General features: G+C 41.0%; 1 pseudogene; it reads right to left on the bottom strand.

The window, feature by feature from the left end:
* Positions 1-337: 337 nt before the first annotated feature.
* On the bottom strand, positions 338-1,766 carry LOC123602725 (annotated as a pseudogene).
* Positions 1,767-19,349: the final 17,583 nt, after the last annotated feature.

The following is a 19,349-nucleotide window of genomic DNA, read 5'->3' as shown; positions in this document are numbered from 1 at the left end:
CTTTTTAGTTCAGTCCCTGCAGCTGTTTCCAATTTTCCACTTTCTCTCCAGCTGCTTTTGGGGAGGGGTGCTTTTCCTGTATTCTCCACCCACCCCAGCCCCTGCTGTCTCTGTCCTCTCTCTGCCTGCAAAAGCGGCTTCCTGCCCTCCACAGCTACTCTCTCTCCAAGTTCACCTCTCCATGCCACATACCTGCTGAATTCTGTGGTTCAGGTTGTGCATATTGTTGTGTTAATCCTCAGATCAGTTTTCTAGGTGTGCAGGATGGTTTAGTGTTGGTCTGGTTGTATTTCATGGATGTGAGACACACAAAAAACTTCCATGCTGTTACACCATCTTGGCTCCCTCCTGTTGGTTGGTTTTGGTTGGCACCAGTATTTATTTCCAGGGGAGGGGCTTGAAGGTCAAGTCTGTCCTGTGGGGTCTTGGGGCCTTGTGTCTAGCAAAGACAGCCTTGTCCCCAAGAGCCTCCTCAATCTACATGAGCTGGTTGTATTTGACCGGGTGCTCTGAGCAGCAGGAGGCATCAGTCTTCATCTATCCCATGCAGAGCCCTACCATGAGGTCAACAATGAATGCATCCTCAGTCTCCCCAGAGTGGTGGCTCACCATCACCCCTGCCATTAGATTAGGCCAGTTTGCAGGCCTGGATGGGCTCGGTCACTGAGCCAATCTGGTTGAACTTCAGCAGCACTAGTTGCAGGCCTTTTTCTCAATGGCTTGGGCAATCCTCTTGGGGTTGGTGACTGTGAGGTCATCCCCAATGATCTGGATGTCAATCACCAAGAGGAATGAGATACAGGTGACCCAGTCACCCTAGCTAAAGGGTGATGAAGACCTTGATGAAGACCACAGGGTGATTCTTGATGAAACTCTTATACTGCTCCCCCAGCATCTCCCCAATGGTGTGCAGTGCAGTCATCAGGTTACTTGAAGTCAAAATCGTACTTCCCATTGCAATAGAACTCAGATGCCATCCCATCCATGCCAATCACCTCCTTGTCTGGGTAACCAGCTTCCTGGATGGCTGTCTTCAGTAGCTCCAGGGCTTCACTGTTCTCCAGGATGTTGAGTGCAAAGCTGCTCTCATTGCCCAGATTGGTGGCATCCTTCCCATTCTTGGCCTTGATGACTGCCTTGAGGTGGTGGTAGACCTCAGTGCCAATGTGCATGGCTTCTTTGAAGGAACTGGCTCCCATGGGCAGAAAAATGAACTCCTGTGTGGCCAGCTTGTTTCCAACATGGGAGCCCCTACTGAATACATCAAAGGCAGGGAGGGACTGGGAGGACCAAGTCTGGGTTCCCAGCAGGGTCTGTGATGTGCCAGTAGAGCATGACCCCCTTCTTGGCTGCACCAGCCTTGCACACGGCCAAGGATACACCCAGGATGGCAGTGACCCCAAACATGGACATATTCTCAGTCCCATCCAGCTCAATCATATATTTGTCAACTTTTTCTTGATCCACAATGCTTAGTTTATTTTACAGCAGAGTGGTGCCCAGGGTCTTATTGATGTGTCCCACAGCCTTCAGAATCCCTTTCCTGAGGGAGCAGGATTTGTCATCATCTCTGTTTCAGAGTTTCATAGATACCTGTGGAAGCTCTTCTGGGCACAGCTGCTTGGAATTTGGCCCCTGGCCATGTGTAGGACCACATCTACCATGGGGTTGTCCCTGGAGTCCAGGATTTCCCAGGTAAAGATTTTCTGCATGGCCATAGCTGGGATGTCTTCACTGGGGGGTTAGGGTGAGCTCTGAATCTAGGTGGCAGCTGGAACAGTGTCCTTCACTGTCATTGACTTTGATTATATAACAGTTCTTGTCTCCTCACCCAAACTTTCCTGACAACCTGGGAAGAAAGGTAAGAAAGCAGCCCTGTCAGTGATTCAGAGCTTTCTGCTTCTTCAGCTTCCACCTGTTTAGTAACTCACTACAGGTGCTTGGTAGCTCTCAATCTTGAGCTTGTATCAGAATCCGCTGGAGCACTCCCTATACCAAAGGTTACGGTTCCCCTCTGGTTCCCAGGGTTTCTGATTCAGGAAGCCTGAGAATTGGCATTTTTAAACAAGATCGCAGGTGCTGCTGATGTTGTTTCTTGGGAACCCCCTTTGGGTCACCAATGCAGATACCCATTGCCTCTGACTAGTTGCCATGGCTTTGGAGCATCTTCGGGCTGATGACTTCATAATTTTTCAGAACTTCTTATAATTATTGAGGCTCTTTGGAGAACATGAAGTATCTATGTCAGCTCCTGTATGGGATGGTGAAAGGTCAGTTCATGACCTTGAACTTTTTCTTCAGCTTTCATGTACTGAGAATCTACAGTGTCTAAAGCATGGGCAAGATGCTCTAGTGAAAATAAACCTGAATGAGACATTACCCTTGCCCAAAGACATCACCCTTGCCCAGAGTCAAAGAAAGGACTATCAACCTATGAGAACAGGAACACCTCATTCAAAGCCAGAAGTAGAGGAATAAGGTCATCAGGAGTTTTGGTAGCACTCTAGGTGGTTTGCTGTCATATTTTTCTCATGGACTTGGAAGAAAGAGACTTGGAATCCCATTCCTGCAAGCCACAGCTTCCATGGAAAGATAATATTTGTTTCTGAAAGTAAATATCAACAGTAAGGCTGGGAGTTTCAGCTGGAAGTATATTTTGTTGAAAAGTATATTGCTGAAAACTGAAATATAAAGTAGTGTAACTAATTTTAAAGAATCATTCAAGGGGTGCCTGGGTGGCTCAGTCAGCTAAGCGTCCAATTCTTGATTTTGTCTCAGGTCATCAGGTCATGATCTCACGGTTCGTGAGTTCAAGCCCCGTGTCTGGCTCTGTGCTGACAGCATGGAGCCTGCTTGGGATTCTCTGTCTCCCTCTCTCCATTCCCTTCCCCCTGCTGTTGTGCTCCCTCCCTCCCTCTCTCTCTCTCTCTCAAAAATAAATAAACATTAAAAAATAATCCTTCAAGAATTGGGGGGTGCTAGTAGAAATAAATGCAGATTCCTCAGTGTGGCTCAAAGCAAAACCTTGATGTATTCAGAATAGTAGATGTGTTAAGAAACCTCATTTTGAAAGAATGACTGGAGATAGACAAAGTATTCAAGGGATTGTAAAGAGAATATCAAAGTGAACCAGAAGAAAGCAAAGGGAGCAGTTCATAAAAATCAAAGCTGAAAATAATGAAGTGGAAAATGAGACATAGAACAAAGAATAGACAAAACCATAAACTCCTTTTTAAATGGCAAAAAAAAGACATTTTAAGGAAAAAACAAGAGAAACAAAAGCAAAAAGCAGACAGTACTAGAGATGAGGAAGGAGATAGCAAAGGGAACAAGAGAAATATAAAAGAAAAGAAATAGATTTCCAATAAAAGAAATAGATAATTTCCCTCCATGTTCAAAACTGATCTTCAAAGAAATAAATAACCTCAGCTGACTGATAGAAATAACTGGAAATGTTTACCATTTAAAAAGTGGCCCAAATCAGATTCTTTTACATTTAACTTCTACCTAAACCAAAAATTAACACACAATTTAAATATTAAGCCATGGTAACAGCTGGAAAGACCCCCCCCCCACCCCAATCCAAAATCTGATTTAAAAAAAAGGGAATAAAAGATATTTATTGAACCGTTTTACTTATGAATACAGATGCAAGCATTCTGAATAAAATATCCAGGAGTAAATCAGAAGAATAGTAGATAGGAGCAAATAGAGTTTATTTTAGAAAGGCAAGAATGGTGAAGACTCAGAAGATCTTTCAGTGTAGTCTAAGTTAAAGGATGAAAAATTGTGTATCAATTGCCAAAAAGAAACTTTCTCATAGAAAGAAACATGTACAAAAAAACCCATAAAATTTCAGTCGCTATTCCAAATATAAATTCTAAGAAAATAAGAATGGTAGGAAAATACTCTAACCATGTAAAGACAGACCAAATATAATTACAAATGTGAATTATTAAAGCCATCACATTAAAGCCAGGAATGAGACAAGGATGGAGATATTGCTGCTCTTAATTGGTATTATTTTGCTAGGTTCTGCACACGTAATAATTGGGCAAGAAACTAGAAAACCAATACTATATAGGAAAAGGGAAGCAAATGATCTGTATTTGCATATTACAGTATTATGTGTTTACAAAGTCCAAGAGACTCCAACCAAAAACAAATAAACAGGATCTTAAAGAATCTTGTGAGGCATGTTTAGAAATTAAGAACAGAAATAAAAATCAATAGCAAAGTAATAGTACTCAGAAATGGAAAAGGCAAATAATTCCACCAACAGTTGTGACAAGCATAAAATACCCAAGAGTAAACTGAATGTGTTTTTTTTTTAATGTTTATTTATTTTTGAGAGGGAGAGAGCAACAGAGCATGAGCAGGGGAGGGGCAGAGACAGAGAGACACAGAATCTGAAGCAGTCTCAGTCTCTGAGCTGTCAGCGAAGAGCCCAGTGCCGGGGCTCAAACTGACCACCTGTGAGATCATGACCTGAGCTGAAGTTGGATGCTTAACCGACTGAGCCACCCAGATGCCCCGAATGGGTTTTATTTCATTTGGCTTACTGTAGGAAAACACTAAATTTTGCCAAATGGTATTAAAACAGAAACAGAAAATTGAAATATATATCATGTTTCTAGATGAAAATATTTAGTGTCATGAAAATCTGAATCCTCCCAAAAGTATTTTAACAAATGAGTCCAGTGCCAATGACAATTGCAGTAGGTAGTTGGAATAGTTGGTGGGAAACTGGAAAACTCAATTTAAGTTCACACAGAACATAAATCCATAAGAAAAAAAAAAAAAGAAAGTTAAGGAAAAGAATGGTGAAAAGAGATGTCCTTGATGAGATATTACAACTTACCATAAAGCCACTGACACAGCATAACAAAAGATTAAACTCCAATACAGGAATAGATACAAAATATACAAATCTGTTATAGGGAAAAAGAGATATTTAAGTTTCAGTGGGATGATTTATTTAATACATAGTACTAGCATCATTAGTTAGCCATATGGAAGAGAGATGTAGCAGAAACTTAATGCTATTCAAAAATATATTCTGGATGAAATAAAGATTGGAACATAAGATGTAAACAGAAGCCTACAGTAAGAAAAACATTTTAAATATTTGTATAACTTTAGAGTAGGAAAAAGCCTTTTCATTAAAAAAAAATACCTCAGAACTCATAGCGAAAGGAAAGTGTATTTGATGACATGAAAATTCACAAAGTTTGGAATGAAAAGCCCCATTGATAAAATAAAAATAATGATACGTTGGGAAATAATTTGTGGCATACACCGTTAAATGTTAGTACCCTTAACTTTTAAAAATTCTTACAATATTTTAAGAAAGACACAAAAACTCAGTGTAAAAGTGCTCAAAAGATATGAACAGACAATTCAGAAGTAACCCCCAAATGACTGATAAACATATGAGAATATGTCCGATCTCATTAGGGAAATGCAAATTAAGTCTATGATAACACGCTATTTTTCATCCATGAATTTGGCCTAAATTAAAAAGAGGGTAACATCCAGTGCTGGGGAAACAGTTCTTCTAGTCACGGTTAACAAAATTAAAGAGCAGCAATCTTTTGGGAAAGTAATCAGGAAGCACTTACTAGACTTTGAAATACACATACCTTTTGACCACTTTCAGGAATCAGTTCTACTGAGGAAATGATTTTCAGGATGTAAAGATACAGGTACAAGGATGTTTGTTGAAACACAGTTTGTAGTGGCAAAGAATCATGAGCAATTTGAAGCAATAGGATGGCTGACTTAATGACAGTGCATTCACTCTTCAGAATATTACATAGTTATTGAAAAGAATTACTGTTGCATTGATTGACTTGGAGGGATGTGCATGCTGAGTTAAATACAAACCAGAAAGTTTTGGCAGAAGAGATAACAATACCCCCATGTGTGCCGGAATGAGGTAAGGGCACTGATTACCTCAGGGCGTAGGAAAGGAGGGAAAGAGAAGAGGTCAGAGTAGCTTCTTAAAGCAACACAGGATTGTCCCTCTTGTATAATCAGCATATATTATCTTTGTGATTAAAGATTAACAAAAGTGGGGCACCTGGGTGGGTCAGTGGGTTAAGCATGTGACTCTAGATTTCGGCTCAGGTCATGATTTCACGGTTTGTGAGACTGAGCCCTGCATCCAGCTCTGCAATGACAGCATGGAACCTGCTTGGGATTCTCTTTCTCTCTCTCTCTCTCTCTCTCCCTCCCTGTCCCTCTCTCTCTCAGAATAAATAAATAAACTTAAAAAAAAGATTAACAAAGGAAAAATTGGAACCTTATCTACATGAAATTCTGCTGCATCCCGCCTCTCTAAAGCTTCTTAGTCATTACATCTGGGGAAGACTTCAAAGCCTGTAGCTTAAATTAGCATCTCACTGGATTCAGATGTGGCGAGGACCCCCTGTTTTTCAAATGAAAGACTGAAAGAAGGTCAGTAACAAGATTGTGTAGTGGAAAGATTCCCAGGGTCGACTAGTAAGTGAGTGGCCAACTTAGAGGGAGGACTGGCCCAGGGTTAGTTCTGCTTTTCTGGCTATTGTTCCAAAGTGGTGAGGAAGTTAACAGATTTTTTGGTTCTTTTATTTAATTTTTTTTTTTTTTTTTTACATTTTGTAATAGAAAATGTGGAAGTGAGACAAAAATAAAAAAGTGTAATAAACCCCCATGAACCCATGACCCAGCTTCAGTGATTAGCAACCTAGGACCAACCTTGTTTCATCTGGACCCTCCAATGGATGATTTCATCCTTAAGTACTTCAGTGTTTAACAGGATTTTGATCTTCTTTTGGATAATACCACTAACATTTGTGGGACACGTCCTCTGATAGTCTGAGTAAAGTATCTGCATGTAATTTTTTTTCAATGTTTATTTATTTTTGAGAGAGAGAGAGAGACAGAGAGACAGAGTGTGATCAGGGGAGGGGCACAGAGAGAGAGGGAGACACAGAATCCGAAGCAGGCTCCAGGCTCTGAGCTGTCAGCACAGAGCCTGACGCGGGGCTCAAACTCACGGACCGCGAGATCATGACCTGAGCCGAAGTCTGATGCTTAACCGACTGAGCCACCCAGGCGCCTCTGCATGTAAATTTGAATTTTTAGAACACCATAAAGTAAAAGGAATTTGGCCCAGGGAATAAAGAAAGATGGTCTTGGGGCACCTGGGTGGCTCAGTCAGTTAAGCATTCGACTTCGGCTCCAGTCAGGTCACGATCTCTGGTTCATGAGTTCGAGCCCCACGTCGGGCTCTGCGCTGACAGCTCAGAGCCTGGAGCCTGCTTGGGATTCTGTGTCTCCCTCTCTCTCTGCCCCTCCCCCACTCACACTCTGTCTCTCGCTCTCAAAAAATAAATAAAACATTAAAAAAAATAATAAATAAAAATAAAAAATTGGTCATAATCTCATGACAATTGGGTTGACTTTTAATACCAAAAGGAACATCATATGTCATGGAATTAGGCTAGGCAAATGGATTTCAAAATAAATTGTATTGTCTTAGAATCTTCCCAATTTTTGTCACATGTGTGTATCATGGCACTTGCACATATTTAGTATTTTTATTTATTGACTCACTTTTTAAAAACTGGCCTCGCTCAGAGCAACGTAGATGTGAAAGCATGGGTTTGATGCCATAGTTCTAGTGAAAGCATGGGTTTGATGCCATAGTTCTATTGCTCTAATACACATCCCAAATATGAAATTATTGAAATAAAAACAAATAGGAGCCCTTCACACTCTGAAGGAATTGGGCTATGGAATGTACTAAACTGAGTGTCAGTCTCCAAACCCAGACTATCAGGAAGCAGGAGACCAAAGGCACAGGGCTAGGGAAAGAAGTAGCAAAGAGGATGTGGAGAACACCTGATCCAGTCTGCTTCCCTGGTGTCCTCAAGCTGGGACAGTTTCATTGCCTTCGGCATCCCAGGCCCAACCTGGTTTGCAAGGTCAGCTCGACCTGGCTTAGATTATTAATATTTGGGGGCCCAACTTCTGCACCCACAATAAAGTCAGCTGGCCTTGAAGTGTCAGTTCACTGACTGCATGTCTGGGGAAGTTCAGAGGCTTTCAGACAAAAGCCGATGTAGGTTTGCACATCAGTGTAATGATTTGCTCCTTGTGGGTCCTCAGCCAGTAGCAATAATAATATTTACCAGCATACGCTATAGACTTAAGTTTTTGATATACGGTCTCTCACTTAAACTAGTCAATTCTGTGAAGAAATTACTATCTCCATTTTATAGAGGATGAAATTGAGGCTCAGAAAAATTTGCACCTGTGGTGGCCGACCTAGTAAAATTGGCATTCAAATTTGAATTCAGGTCACACTAGACAAAGCCAAAGACCATGCTTTAACACACGGTCTCCCGCAGCCATGTGACTTGACACCCCCTCCCTTGGCATTGTTTTGCCTTTCTAAATTAGAGATATTAAGGCTCACTTTTCAAGGTTGTCCTGAGGATGACACCCACTAACACGAGAAGTGTCTCCACATAGTTGACAGCAGTCATTATGAGTCTTGTCTCTGGCTTCTGAGAGACAGTTTTTAGTAGTGGACTTCTACCTGGTGTTTGTTTCCAAGTCACTGTTCTGATATCCTGGACATCCACCTTTCCCCTTAGATTGGCCTTGTCTCAGCCCCTATCACTGACACCTGCTACTCAGTAAGTCCCAAATTTCCATCAGATTAGAGGTGACCTTCCAGTGCCAGTCTCCTCCTCCTCCTCCTCCTCCTTCTCTTCCTCCTTCTTCTCCTCACATCCTACCGCTGCCTAGATGAGTTCTATGCCATGACAGGAAGCATGGGGATGTGGCACTCATCCAAGGTACCAAGCATTGATGAAGTGTCTTTAAGACACTCCAACTTCTCTTCAATGCTACAAGCAGCCATGGTGAGTCTGAACTGGGGTTGGCTCTTCCAGTCTTTTGATGCTGACCAGTCCCACCTGTCCTGGTTTGTGCATCTACCTGTTTCTGAGGCTGGATGATGACCATCTGATACTCAGGCCAGGAGTCCACCAGCACATCCAAGTTGAAGGGATTTCCATGGCTGATGTGATAAACAGAGCCATATGCCTGGAGGAGCAGAAGGGATTAGGAGGGGTTGGGAAGGTAGCACTGGCATCCTCAGACATGGGGGCCTGGATGTGACGAGTGAGGGAGACACAGAGGTCAGGAGAGGGTCCTGGGACCAAGTCAGTGACAGGACAGATAAGCCGTGTCTCCAGGACCACACTGATGGAAGTGAAGTTACCAGCAAGCAGGTGGAAGAACTCACAGGCATCTTCATGATCATGAACAGCCAGTGTGTGCTGAGCAGGCATTTGCTAGGCTCTTAGTACTTATATCCTACAGACTGTAGTGCTCATAACAACTTTAAGAGGAAGGTGCTAATTTTATTCCCATTTCACATGGGAAGAGAGCAAGGCACAGGAAGGTAAAGTAACACACCCAAAAACACCCAATCGGAAAGTGGATGCGTATCCATTCAGTCTGGCTCCAAAACCCATGCCCTTAGCCCTTAGTCATCCTCCGCTGCCTCCCCAGGTGAATGACAGAACTGGCAGAATGCGCTGAGAAGCAGCATTAGGCCTAGATGGGCCTCCCCCTCCATCCTCTTAGCAGCTCCAACCCTCTGCAGAAAGGCAGTGGGGAAGGACCAGAATTACAAGCCTGCTACTTTCTGACCCTCAATACCGCACTTCAACACCCCGACCTCCCAACACTGCCTCACCTTCAGGGACTATGGGATGCTTCTGGCCAGGAATTTGCATGAGGTCAGCAGCTTCTGGGAATCATGCAGCAGAAGCACTTTGTGGGATGGATGCTTCAGTCTGAGCTCGTCAAGGTGAAGCTCTGACAGGGTAAGTAAAGAGAGAGTGTTCAGGGACTGAAGACTGCACTTGACACATACCCACCAAGTAACCCTCATGAGGCTGTTATCATCCTCATTTTGAAGACACCACAGCTCAGAGATACCGAGCAACTTCCTTCAGTTCATCCAGAAAGAAGGGGCAGAGGCAGATTTTGAGACCATGTATGAATGACTGAAACCCACGCTCTTCCTCCCTAAAGGAGTGAATGTTAAAAGGGAACATTAAATGTTCTATGAGGTTCCCAAATGCCCACAACAGAACCCTCTGTCACCTCCATAACCCCTTTCCTATAACTTGGTCCCCGATGTCTAACAAGCCTTCTTTTATTGGGAATAGAGAATGTCAGCTTTCCATGGGCAGGTGAGAAAGGAAAACTTAGGGTTAGCAAACATTTGCTGAAAGGTCCAGCTAGTAAATATTTAAGGCCTAGTGGCCATTTCAGAAGTTGCCTGTTCCATGACAATATTTTACATACAAGGACAAATTTTGACTCTTATCCATGAAGTTCGGTTGAAATGACATTCACAGTTGTCGGAAACATGCCAACAATTTAGTAATTACTTGGAGAAGGCCACTGGCGTAACTGAGGGTGGTTCAAGATGGGTTCAGATTTTGTTGCCTAACCAATCAGAGTCTCAAAATGTTTTCTAATCAGTAAACCAGAAATGAGAGTGCAGACTTTTCAGAAGTATGGTATTACACGATGCAGCGCATGTAAAATGCTTAGCATTATGCCTGGTAACTAACATATGTTAGATCGTTGCATTGATTACATCATCAACATGCTAATTTATAGAGTCAGCATTTATATTCAGTGATGCGAAGAATTGTTAAAAATGTGAGAAACTTACTAAGTTACTCAACATAAGAGAAAGAGCCCAGGACCAGATATGTAAAGCAATCACTAGCCAACTAGCTAATATAGATGTTTAAAAATGTTTCAGTCCTGGAGGTGAAATAGCTAACAAATATGTGTTAACAGACCAGCAAGGTTAAATATACCTTGCCTCCCCTGGGGCTAAGGTTGTGGTATACGCTGTGGCTTGATGAAGCAATCTCTAAACAAACACATCCTGTTGCTGGACCTCAGAATTTCAGAATGCTTGAACCAAATTTCCTACGCTGTTCTTGTAGCTGTTGGAAAAAGCTACTTTATTTTCCACCACCATGAACTTTCCTCGCTCCCTGTTTCCCCCTCAATTTATCTAAAATTGCCCAGTCCCATGTCTTTCGCTATTAGTTTCTCCTTCTAACTTTCGGTTAAGGTTTTAGAAGTTTTTTTTTTTTTTTAATTTTTTTTTTTTAACGTTTATTTATTTTTGAGAGAGAGAGAGACAGAGCATGAACAGGGGAGGGGCAGACAGAGAGGGAGACATAGAATCGGAAACAGGCTCCAGGCTCTGAGCTGTCAGCACAGAGCCCGACGCGGGGCTCGAACTCACGGACCATGAGATCATGACCTGAGCTGAAGTCATACGCTTAACCGACCAAGCCACCCAGGCGCCCCAAGGTTTTAGAAGTTTTAATTCCAGGTCCATCATGCTTGTGCAGCCTGCAAAAAGAACTTGTGGTTCCGTTTGTGTCGAGAACACGGTGGCCCCGGCTGACACTGGAGAACAGAGCGTTATTCCTCACACAGATGTGTCAGCAGTTATGTCTTCCTCCACGATGCCCTGCATACCCTCTCCTTCCGTCACACTCTGTCCTGGCTGGCCTCAGTCCAGAGCCTTCTCCTTACATCAGATATACCCTCTACCTCCTCACGTTGGTTCTGCCTCCAACATTTACCCAAATACAAGTTTTCTCGAGCTTCACCATCAGATTTTTCTTTCTAAATAAGAAAACTGCTGAAAAATCTGAGTAGACCCTTTTCTTTTCTTTTTAATGTTTTAAACATTTACTTATTTTTGAGAGAGAGAGAGAGAGAGAGGGCAAACAGGAGGCACAGAGAGAGGAAGACACAGAATCCAAAGCAGGTTCCAGGCTCTGAGTTGTCAGCACAGACCCTGATGTGGGGCTTGAACCCATGAACTGTGAGATTATGACCTGAGCTGAAGTTGGACACTTAACTGATTGAGCCACCCGGGGACCCCTGAGTAGACCCTTTTCTAAACTATTTTTATTGTGGTAAAATATACCTAATATAAAAGTCATCTCTTTAACAAGTTTTAAGGATATATTATAGTTCAGCCATGTTAAGGACATTGACAGTGTGGTACAACCACATCATGACTATCCATTTCCAGAATTTTTGCATCATCCCAAAAAGAAACTCTGTGCCCATTCAGCAATAATTCCCATTCCTCCTCCCCTCAGCCTCTGGTAAGCTCTCTTCTATTTCAGTCTCCATGAACTTGCTTACTCTCCATACCTCATATAACTGCAAGCATGTAGCATTTATCCTTTTGTGTCTGGCTTATCTCACTTAGCATAATGCTCTCAAAATTCACCCATGTTTTAATTTCAAAATTTCATTCAAAATTTTATTTCTTTTTAAGGTGGAGAAAAGTCCCATTGTGTGTTTGTGTGTGTATGAATACACACACACACACACACACACACACACACACACACATTTATTTTACCATTCACCTCTTGATGGACATTGGGTTACTACCACCTTTTGCCTATTATAAAGAGTGCTGTTGGGAACATTGATGTACAAGTATGTATTTGAGTCCCTGCTATCAATTCTTTGGGGTATATACCTAGGAGTACAGTTGCTGGATCATATGGTCATTCTATTTTAAAGGTTTCAAGGAGTCACCATACTGTTTTGCACAATGGCCATGTGACCTCTTGAGTGTCAAATTCCTCACACAATATGGCAATTGTGGGACCAATACACCGCTCCCAGCTACCAATACACAGCCTGACTATCTAGAGAGAGCTACTGCGAACACTGTAATGTATGTTATTCCAGTGTTACTGTCCATGATTGATACTTTAGTTATGAAGGTATATTTGTCAAGATAGGGGAGAGACATTTTATTTAACAGTTTTCAGGGTTTTTCTGTAGCCTTGTTTTGTGCCGGTATCAGCCTATCAATAACCAATATTGTGGTTGCACCGGCCTTTGTGGTTCCTATTATGATTGCAAGATGCCCTCAGCCATAACCATCAGGGAACTTTGAAAAAAGTAGAGTCTTATTATTCACAGACCTGGGAACTACACACTGGGGGCCACACCTTGAGGTCAAGGTGGAGAGAGAGAGAGAGAGAGAGAGAGAGAGAGAGAGAGAGAGAACAGATGCCTGGGGTTCTGCTTTTTTGGGGGGTTAAGGTTTGGGGGCTTGGGAATTAAGGATCTCACTCTTCATTGGTGAATTGATAATGTAAGAGCAGGAATTTTTTTTCTGTAAATGTATTTTCTTTGTGATCTTTCTTAATAGCATTTTATTTTCTCTAGTCTACTTTATTGTAAAAATACAATATACATTACACATATCATGCAATAAAATATCTATTAATTGTTTGTATTATTGGTAAGGCTTCCAGTCAATAGTAGGCTATTAGTTAAGTTTTTGGGGAAGAGCAGGAATTTATAAAATTTTTTTTTCAACGTTTATTTTATTTATTTTTGAGACAGAGAGAGACAGAGCATGAACGGGGTAGGGGCAGAGAGAGAGGGAGACACAGAATCGGAAACAGGCTCCAGGCTCTGAGCCATCAGCCCAGAGCCGACGCGGGGCTCAAACTCACGGACCGCGAGATCGTGACCTGGCTGAAGTCGGACGCTTAACCGACTGCGCCACCCAGGGGCCCCGGAAGAGCAGGAATTTAAAGCACAAGAAGAGAAAAAGCAAGTGGCTCAAAAGGTCAGTTACCAAAATCAACCAGGATCTCCAAAATGAAGGAAATGCAGTGAGGGGAGGTGGCCTCTTTATCTAGATGTGTGGCAGGGCAATGTGTATATTCAAAATAGCCTTCTTTCAAGTGTATGCCTCTTTGAAATGGATGCCTCGGCAATCAAAGCTTAGGCCAGACACTTGCATCACAAAAAAGAAAATAAAACTGTTAAGGTTGACACTAAGAGCCTGAATATTTAGAGTACCTTACATGGTATCTATATTTGCACCTATATTTTTGTCCTGAGTGCCACAAATGTTAGGGTGGTCCTGTCCTCCAGTGGGAGACACGGACTTGTCCACAGATCGATCTCAGCAATAGGACAGAGGTGTGCCCAGGAAGCATATGTACTTGTGGGGTCCAGATGTGTCTGGGCAGCTTCCTAATTTTGGTAGAGGGGCAATGTGTTGGGCTTGGGACAGGATCCAGACAGGGGTCCTTGGAGAGAAACAAAACTCACATAGGTAACATTTTTGTAAGAATGATATGCTCTCCATATTGTTTTGCAGTCTGCTTTCTTCGTTTAACAGTATTTTCAAAAACATAGGCTCTTGACATCGAGCACTTTTTACTTAATACTACTGATGAGTACAACAAAACTTATTTGACCACCTCCGCATGGTTGGGCATTTAAATATTTTTCTGGGTTTTTCCTTTCCCAAATATCTCTGTAATTAATCTTCCATACTTCCAAATCTTTGTAAATAGCCACAGTTATTTCCTTAGATTACATTTCAAGAATGGAAATTGGGAATCACGAGTGGTTAATATTTTGTTCTAGAAACATGTAAGAGCCAGCCTTTATTCAGCCTCTGCTATGTGTTAGTAACCTTTGCATACAATATCTTCTTTAATATTCTTTATAGTTCAAGTTATTCTCATTTTACAGATGAGAAACCCAAAGCTCAAATGGTGAATTATTCAAGGTCATTTGATTAAGACAGTGGTGGTAACAAGATCTGCACCATCTTGTGTATTTCCAACCCCAGCATTAGCTGCCTCAAGGCTGCCTGAGTTTCTTGAATACAATATCTCAGGCACTTGGCCAGGAGAATAACTTCCTTATGGGCTCCCATACTGTTTGCAGGGCTGCAGAATTTTCCAGTTCCTTAGACCAGTCTTCTTTGCACTAGCCCTTACAATCATCTCTGGAGTCTCTGGAGCTCAGCCTAGGCTTATGGGGTACAGAGGGCTAGGGCTCCTAGATCCTTATGCTTCTTTTCTTCAGAACATCTACTATCTCATAGAAAGTAGTCTCTTTGAAGGACTTCAAATCAACTTCTCTGATGCATCTAGCTTGCAAATCAAAACAGAAAGCTTATCCAATCCATGAGCATGGAATGTTTTTCCATTTCTTTGTGTCTTCTTCAATTTCTTTCATAAGCTTTCCGTAGTTTTCAGCGTACAGATCTTTTACGTCTTTCGTTAGGTTTATTCCTAGGTATCTTACGGTGCAATTGTAATTGGGATCAATTCTTTGATTTCTCTTTCTGGTGCTTCATTATTGGTTTATAGAAATGCAACTGATTTCTGTGCATTGATTTTATATCCTATGACTTTGCTGAATTCACGTATCAGTTCTAGCAGTTTTTTGGTGGAATCTTTCAGGTTTTCCATGTAGAGTACCATGTCATCTGTAAACAGTGGAAGTTTGATTTCTTTCTTGCCAATTTGTATGTCTTTAATTTCCTTTTGTTGTCTGATTGCCACGGCCGATTTCTAGTACTATATTGAGCAACCGTGGTGAGAGTGGACATCCCTGTCATGTTCCTGACCTTAGGGGGAAAACTCCCAGGTTTTCCCTATTGAGGATGGTATTAGCTGTGGGTCTTTTGTATATGGCTTTTATGATGTTGATATATGTTCCTTCTATCCCTACTTTGTTGAGAGTTTTTATCAAGAAAGGATGCTGTATTCTTTCAAATGCTTTTTCTGCATCTATTGAGAGGATCACATGGTTCTTATCCTTTCTTTTATTAATGTGATGTATCACATTGATTGATTTGCAAATATTGAACCAGCCCTGCAGCCACTTGACCGTGGTGAATAATTCTTTTAATGTATTGTTGGATTCAATTTGCTAGTATCCTGTTGAGAATTTTTGTATCCATGTTCATCAGGGAAATGGGTCTGTAATTCTCCTTTTTAGGGTGTCTTTGGTTTTGCAATCAAGGTAATGTTGGCCTTGTAGAATGAGTTTGGAAGTTGTTCTTCTATTTATATTTTTTGGAACAGTTTCAAAAGAATAGGTATTAACTCTTCTTTAAATGTTTGGTAGAATTCCCCTGGGAAGCCACCTGGCCCTGGACTCTTGTTTGTTGGGGGATTTTTGATTACTGATTAAATTTCTTTACTGCTTATGGGTCCATTCACATTTTCTGTTTCTTCCTGTTTCAGTTTTGGTAGTTTGTATGTTTCTAGGAATTTGTCCATTTTTTCCAGATTGCCCAATTTGTTGGCATAAAATTGCTCATACTATTGTCTTGTTATTGTTTGTACTTCTGCAGTGTTGGTTGTGATCTCTCCTCTTTGTGATTCGTGTTGTTGTTGTTGCTGTTGTTGTTGTTGTTTTAATTTGGGTACTTTCCTCTTGTTTTTTGATAAATCTGGCTAGGGGTTTATCAATTTTGTTAGTTCTTTCAAAGAACCAGCTCCTAGTCTCGTTGATCTGCTCCACTGTTTTTTTGTTTTTGTTTTTCTTTTTTATATAATTGATTTCTGCTCTAATCTTTATTTCCTTTCTTCTGCTGGTTTTGGGCTTTACCTACTGTTTTTTTTCCAGCTACTTTAGGTATAAGGTTAGGTTGTCAGTCTCTAATTTTTAGGTATAAGGTTAGGTTATTCAGTCTCTAATTTTTTTCAACTCTTCCTGAAATTTTACAAGATGCTGTCTCAGTGTACAGGAGGAGGAGAGTAGCTTTTTGCACTTAAGACAGAGTTTTTGGGCTGGCAGTTTCATGATTTTCTAGACCCCATCTGTCTGGTAGCTTCTTTCCCTTCTGGCATTACTATATGGGGAACTGGTAGGCCATTATTTGACTCATGCAATGCTCCTTGGGAATACTGGCAACCTCCTTCTTACTGATTAGGTGCCTCCTGCATCATCTGCTTGGCTGCAGACCCTATAGTTGCCCCTATGTCCTTCTTCTACCTGCTCTTACCTAGAAGACTCCACCAGTCCTGTCCTAATCAACTCAGTATCCCTGCTGCGCAAAAACTGAACACCGCTGGGGAGGGGTAAGCTTCAAGCAGGCACACCCCCACCTTTCCAGGACTGAGGGCAAGGGGACAGATGGAGGACCACATGCCTAAATGTGTAAATATGTATGTCTATGTCTACATATTTATATTTTATAAGTCAGTAATCAAACTATTAAGTAACATTTTGTGCTCCCACCTTGACAAATATACTTGCATAATGACACAATAAAAAGAACCCTAGTAAATACATTTTAAGATGACTGAAAGTTGACAATGTATCAAAGATACCTGGATTTGTTTACATTGGATATCTTTGGGTGTCCTGTATCATGGAGTAGTAATATTTAAGTGATTGATACAATAAGGAGCTATATGATTTATAAGTTACTACAAACTTATTCAATAAAATTTATTTTCCTTACTTTCATTTAATCAAAATTACAAAATATGTTTTACGAACAATTTTCACATAATTTTTGCTCTTTTGACAATTGATAAATTAGATAAGCTTTCTTGAGTCATTATAGCTCCGAGATTTGTTTTTATCAATCAAATCTTGCCCTGCTGAGGCAATAGCAACTGATATTAAAATTCTTAAAGTAGTTCCTAAATTCAGAAATAAACCATGAATTTTATATATTATGTTCAGATTCTGTAATAAGGTAGTCATGTAAGATATTATTATTGTAGAAATACTCCAAATTATTTTAATTTCAGTGTATATATATATATATATATATATATATATCTCCCAATCACTTACATAATTATTTTTATCATCTCTTAAAGCAACACCTGGATCCTTAAAACAATATAAAGAATTGATGTCACAATTCATGCATATTATTTCTACATTGACGTGAATACAAATTGAAGAGCAATATTAATTACTTAATATTGCAAAATATCCCTTATCTCCTTTATGCAACTATTATAAATACTTAACTAATGCATTAGAACCTATAGACCCATGACTTGGAGTGCAAAGAAAATGGGCAACAGGGGCTACCTTATGTCATCATATATTGTTTTTAGGCTCTTTTAGAAGAGGACTTGGTAAGTTCAGTAATAAGCAATGTAAATTAAGTCATTTTTCTTGTGATGTTTCAGTAACAGCACAACCTACTATCCTTCATGGCATTTGGATTGGTAGCCTTTTGTTCTAGAAATGCAGAGAAGCATTTCCCCAGGGACTGAATAGTGTTAGTCACAAGGACAGGTGTTTAAATTTATAGGGGGAAATATGTCAGCACTCAGAACTGGATCCCAAGTAGTGAAGGAACCTATGTGTTCTTGAGTAAACTAATTTTTTTGTGAATGGTTGTGACATGCTGATCTCTCTAGATGAAGTATGGCGCCCAGGCCAGGGGCTTCTTTTGTGCAGATACAATTAGCTTCAAGGCCTCCCTGTGATTTTGATGCAACACCAACTGCACTTCATGGTCTGTTCCCAAGGTTGTACAGGGAATCGCACAACGTGACCTTCTCAGGTACCAACCGTGGAAGTGGAGCCAAGAATCCCTCCCCTGTGATATTACCCTTCCTCCTCAACACCCCCTGTCCCTTCTCCAAAGCAAAAGCCCGTTAGGGAAAAAATCACAGGTCTGATGGCTGGCTTCCCCCTGCACCTCATTCTTCCTTTATTCTCACAGGCCTGGCGGGCCCAGAGGTGTCTTCATTGTCATCCTATTTTCTCCCACAGGGCAGCACATCATAGGATTTGATGCCGTCAACAGAACGGAAGATGTCTCTGAGGAGTCTTTCAGCTTGATTTTTGAGATGATAAAGAGGGGGGAAAGAAAAAAAGCTTTGCTACATAGTCCTATGCTTGAGAAAAAGAAACTAAACATTAATTCTTTCTTCTTCATGGCACTGTTTTTCTAAAAAAAAAAAAAAAGACTTTTCTCTCCCAAATGTATGGAAGCTCAAGTTAATACTATTGTCATGGTATTTAAAAATTACATATATTCATATAGCTGGAAATCCTGCAAGCAACCATTCAGGGCTGGTCTAATTATCCATATTTTAGAGAAAGAAGCTGAGATTTAGGTTACTTTGCCTGGAGCCACACAGCTCAGTAAATGGCAGAGCTAAAACTGGGTTTGAGTAAATGACGACATGAGTGGAATTCTTGAAAACATGTACAAATCATGCTGAATCAAATGAATGTATAACATATGAATGAATATCAAATGTACCACTATCACATACAGGTGCCTCATCATAAGGGTTATTGGTTACAAGCTAACAAGGAATTCATTGTGGTGGAAGAGACCTTAGAACCAGCCTTGGGAATAGAGAGTAACTAAAGAAAGTTCTGGAGGCCCAGGAAGAAGTACAGCAGCATTCTCCCACAAGCAGCCCTTTGATTAGCACGTATCTGCCTTGCACCATCCACTC

The sequence above is a fragment of the Leopardus geoffroyi genome, chromosome D1, assembly GCF_018350155.1.
Source record: "Leopardus geoffroyi isolate Oge1 chromosome D1, O.geoffroyi_Oge1_pat1.0, whole genome shotgun sequence".
NCBI classification, from domain to species: Eukaryota; Metazoa; Chordata; class Mammalia; order Carnivora; family Felidae; genus Leopardus; species Leopardus geoffroyi.
Note: the sequence above shows the minus strand (reverse complement) of the source record. Positions and strands in the feature narration are given on the sequence as shown.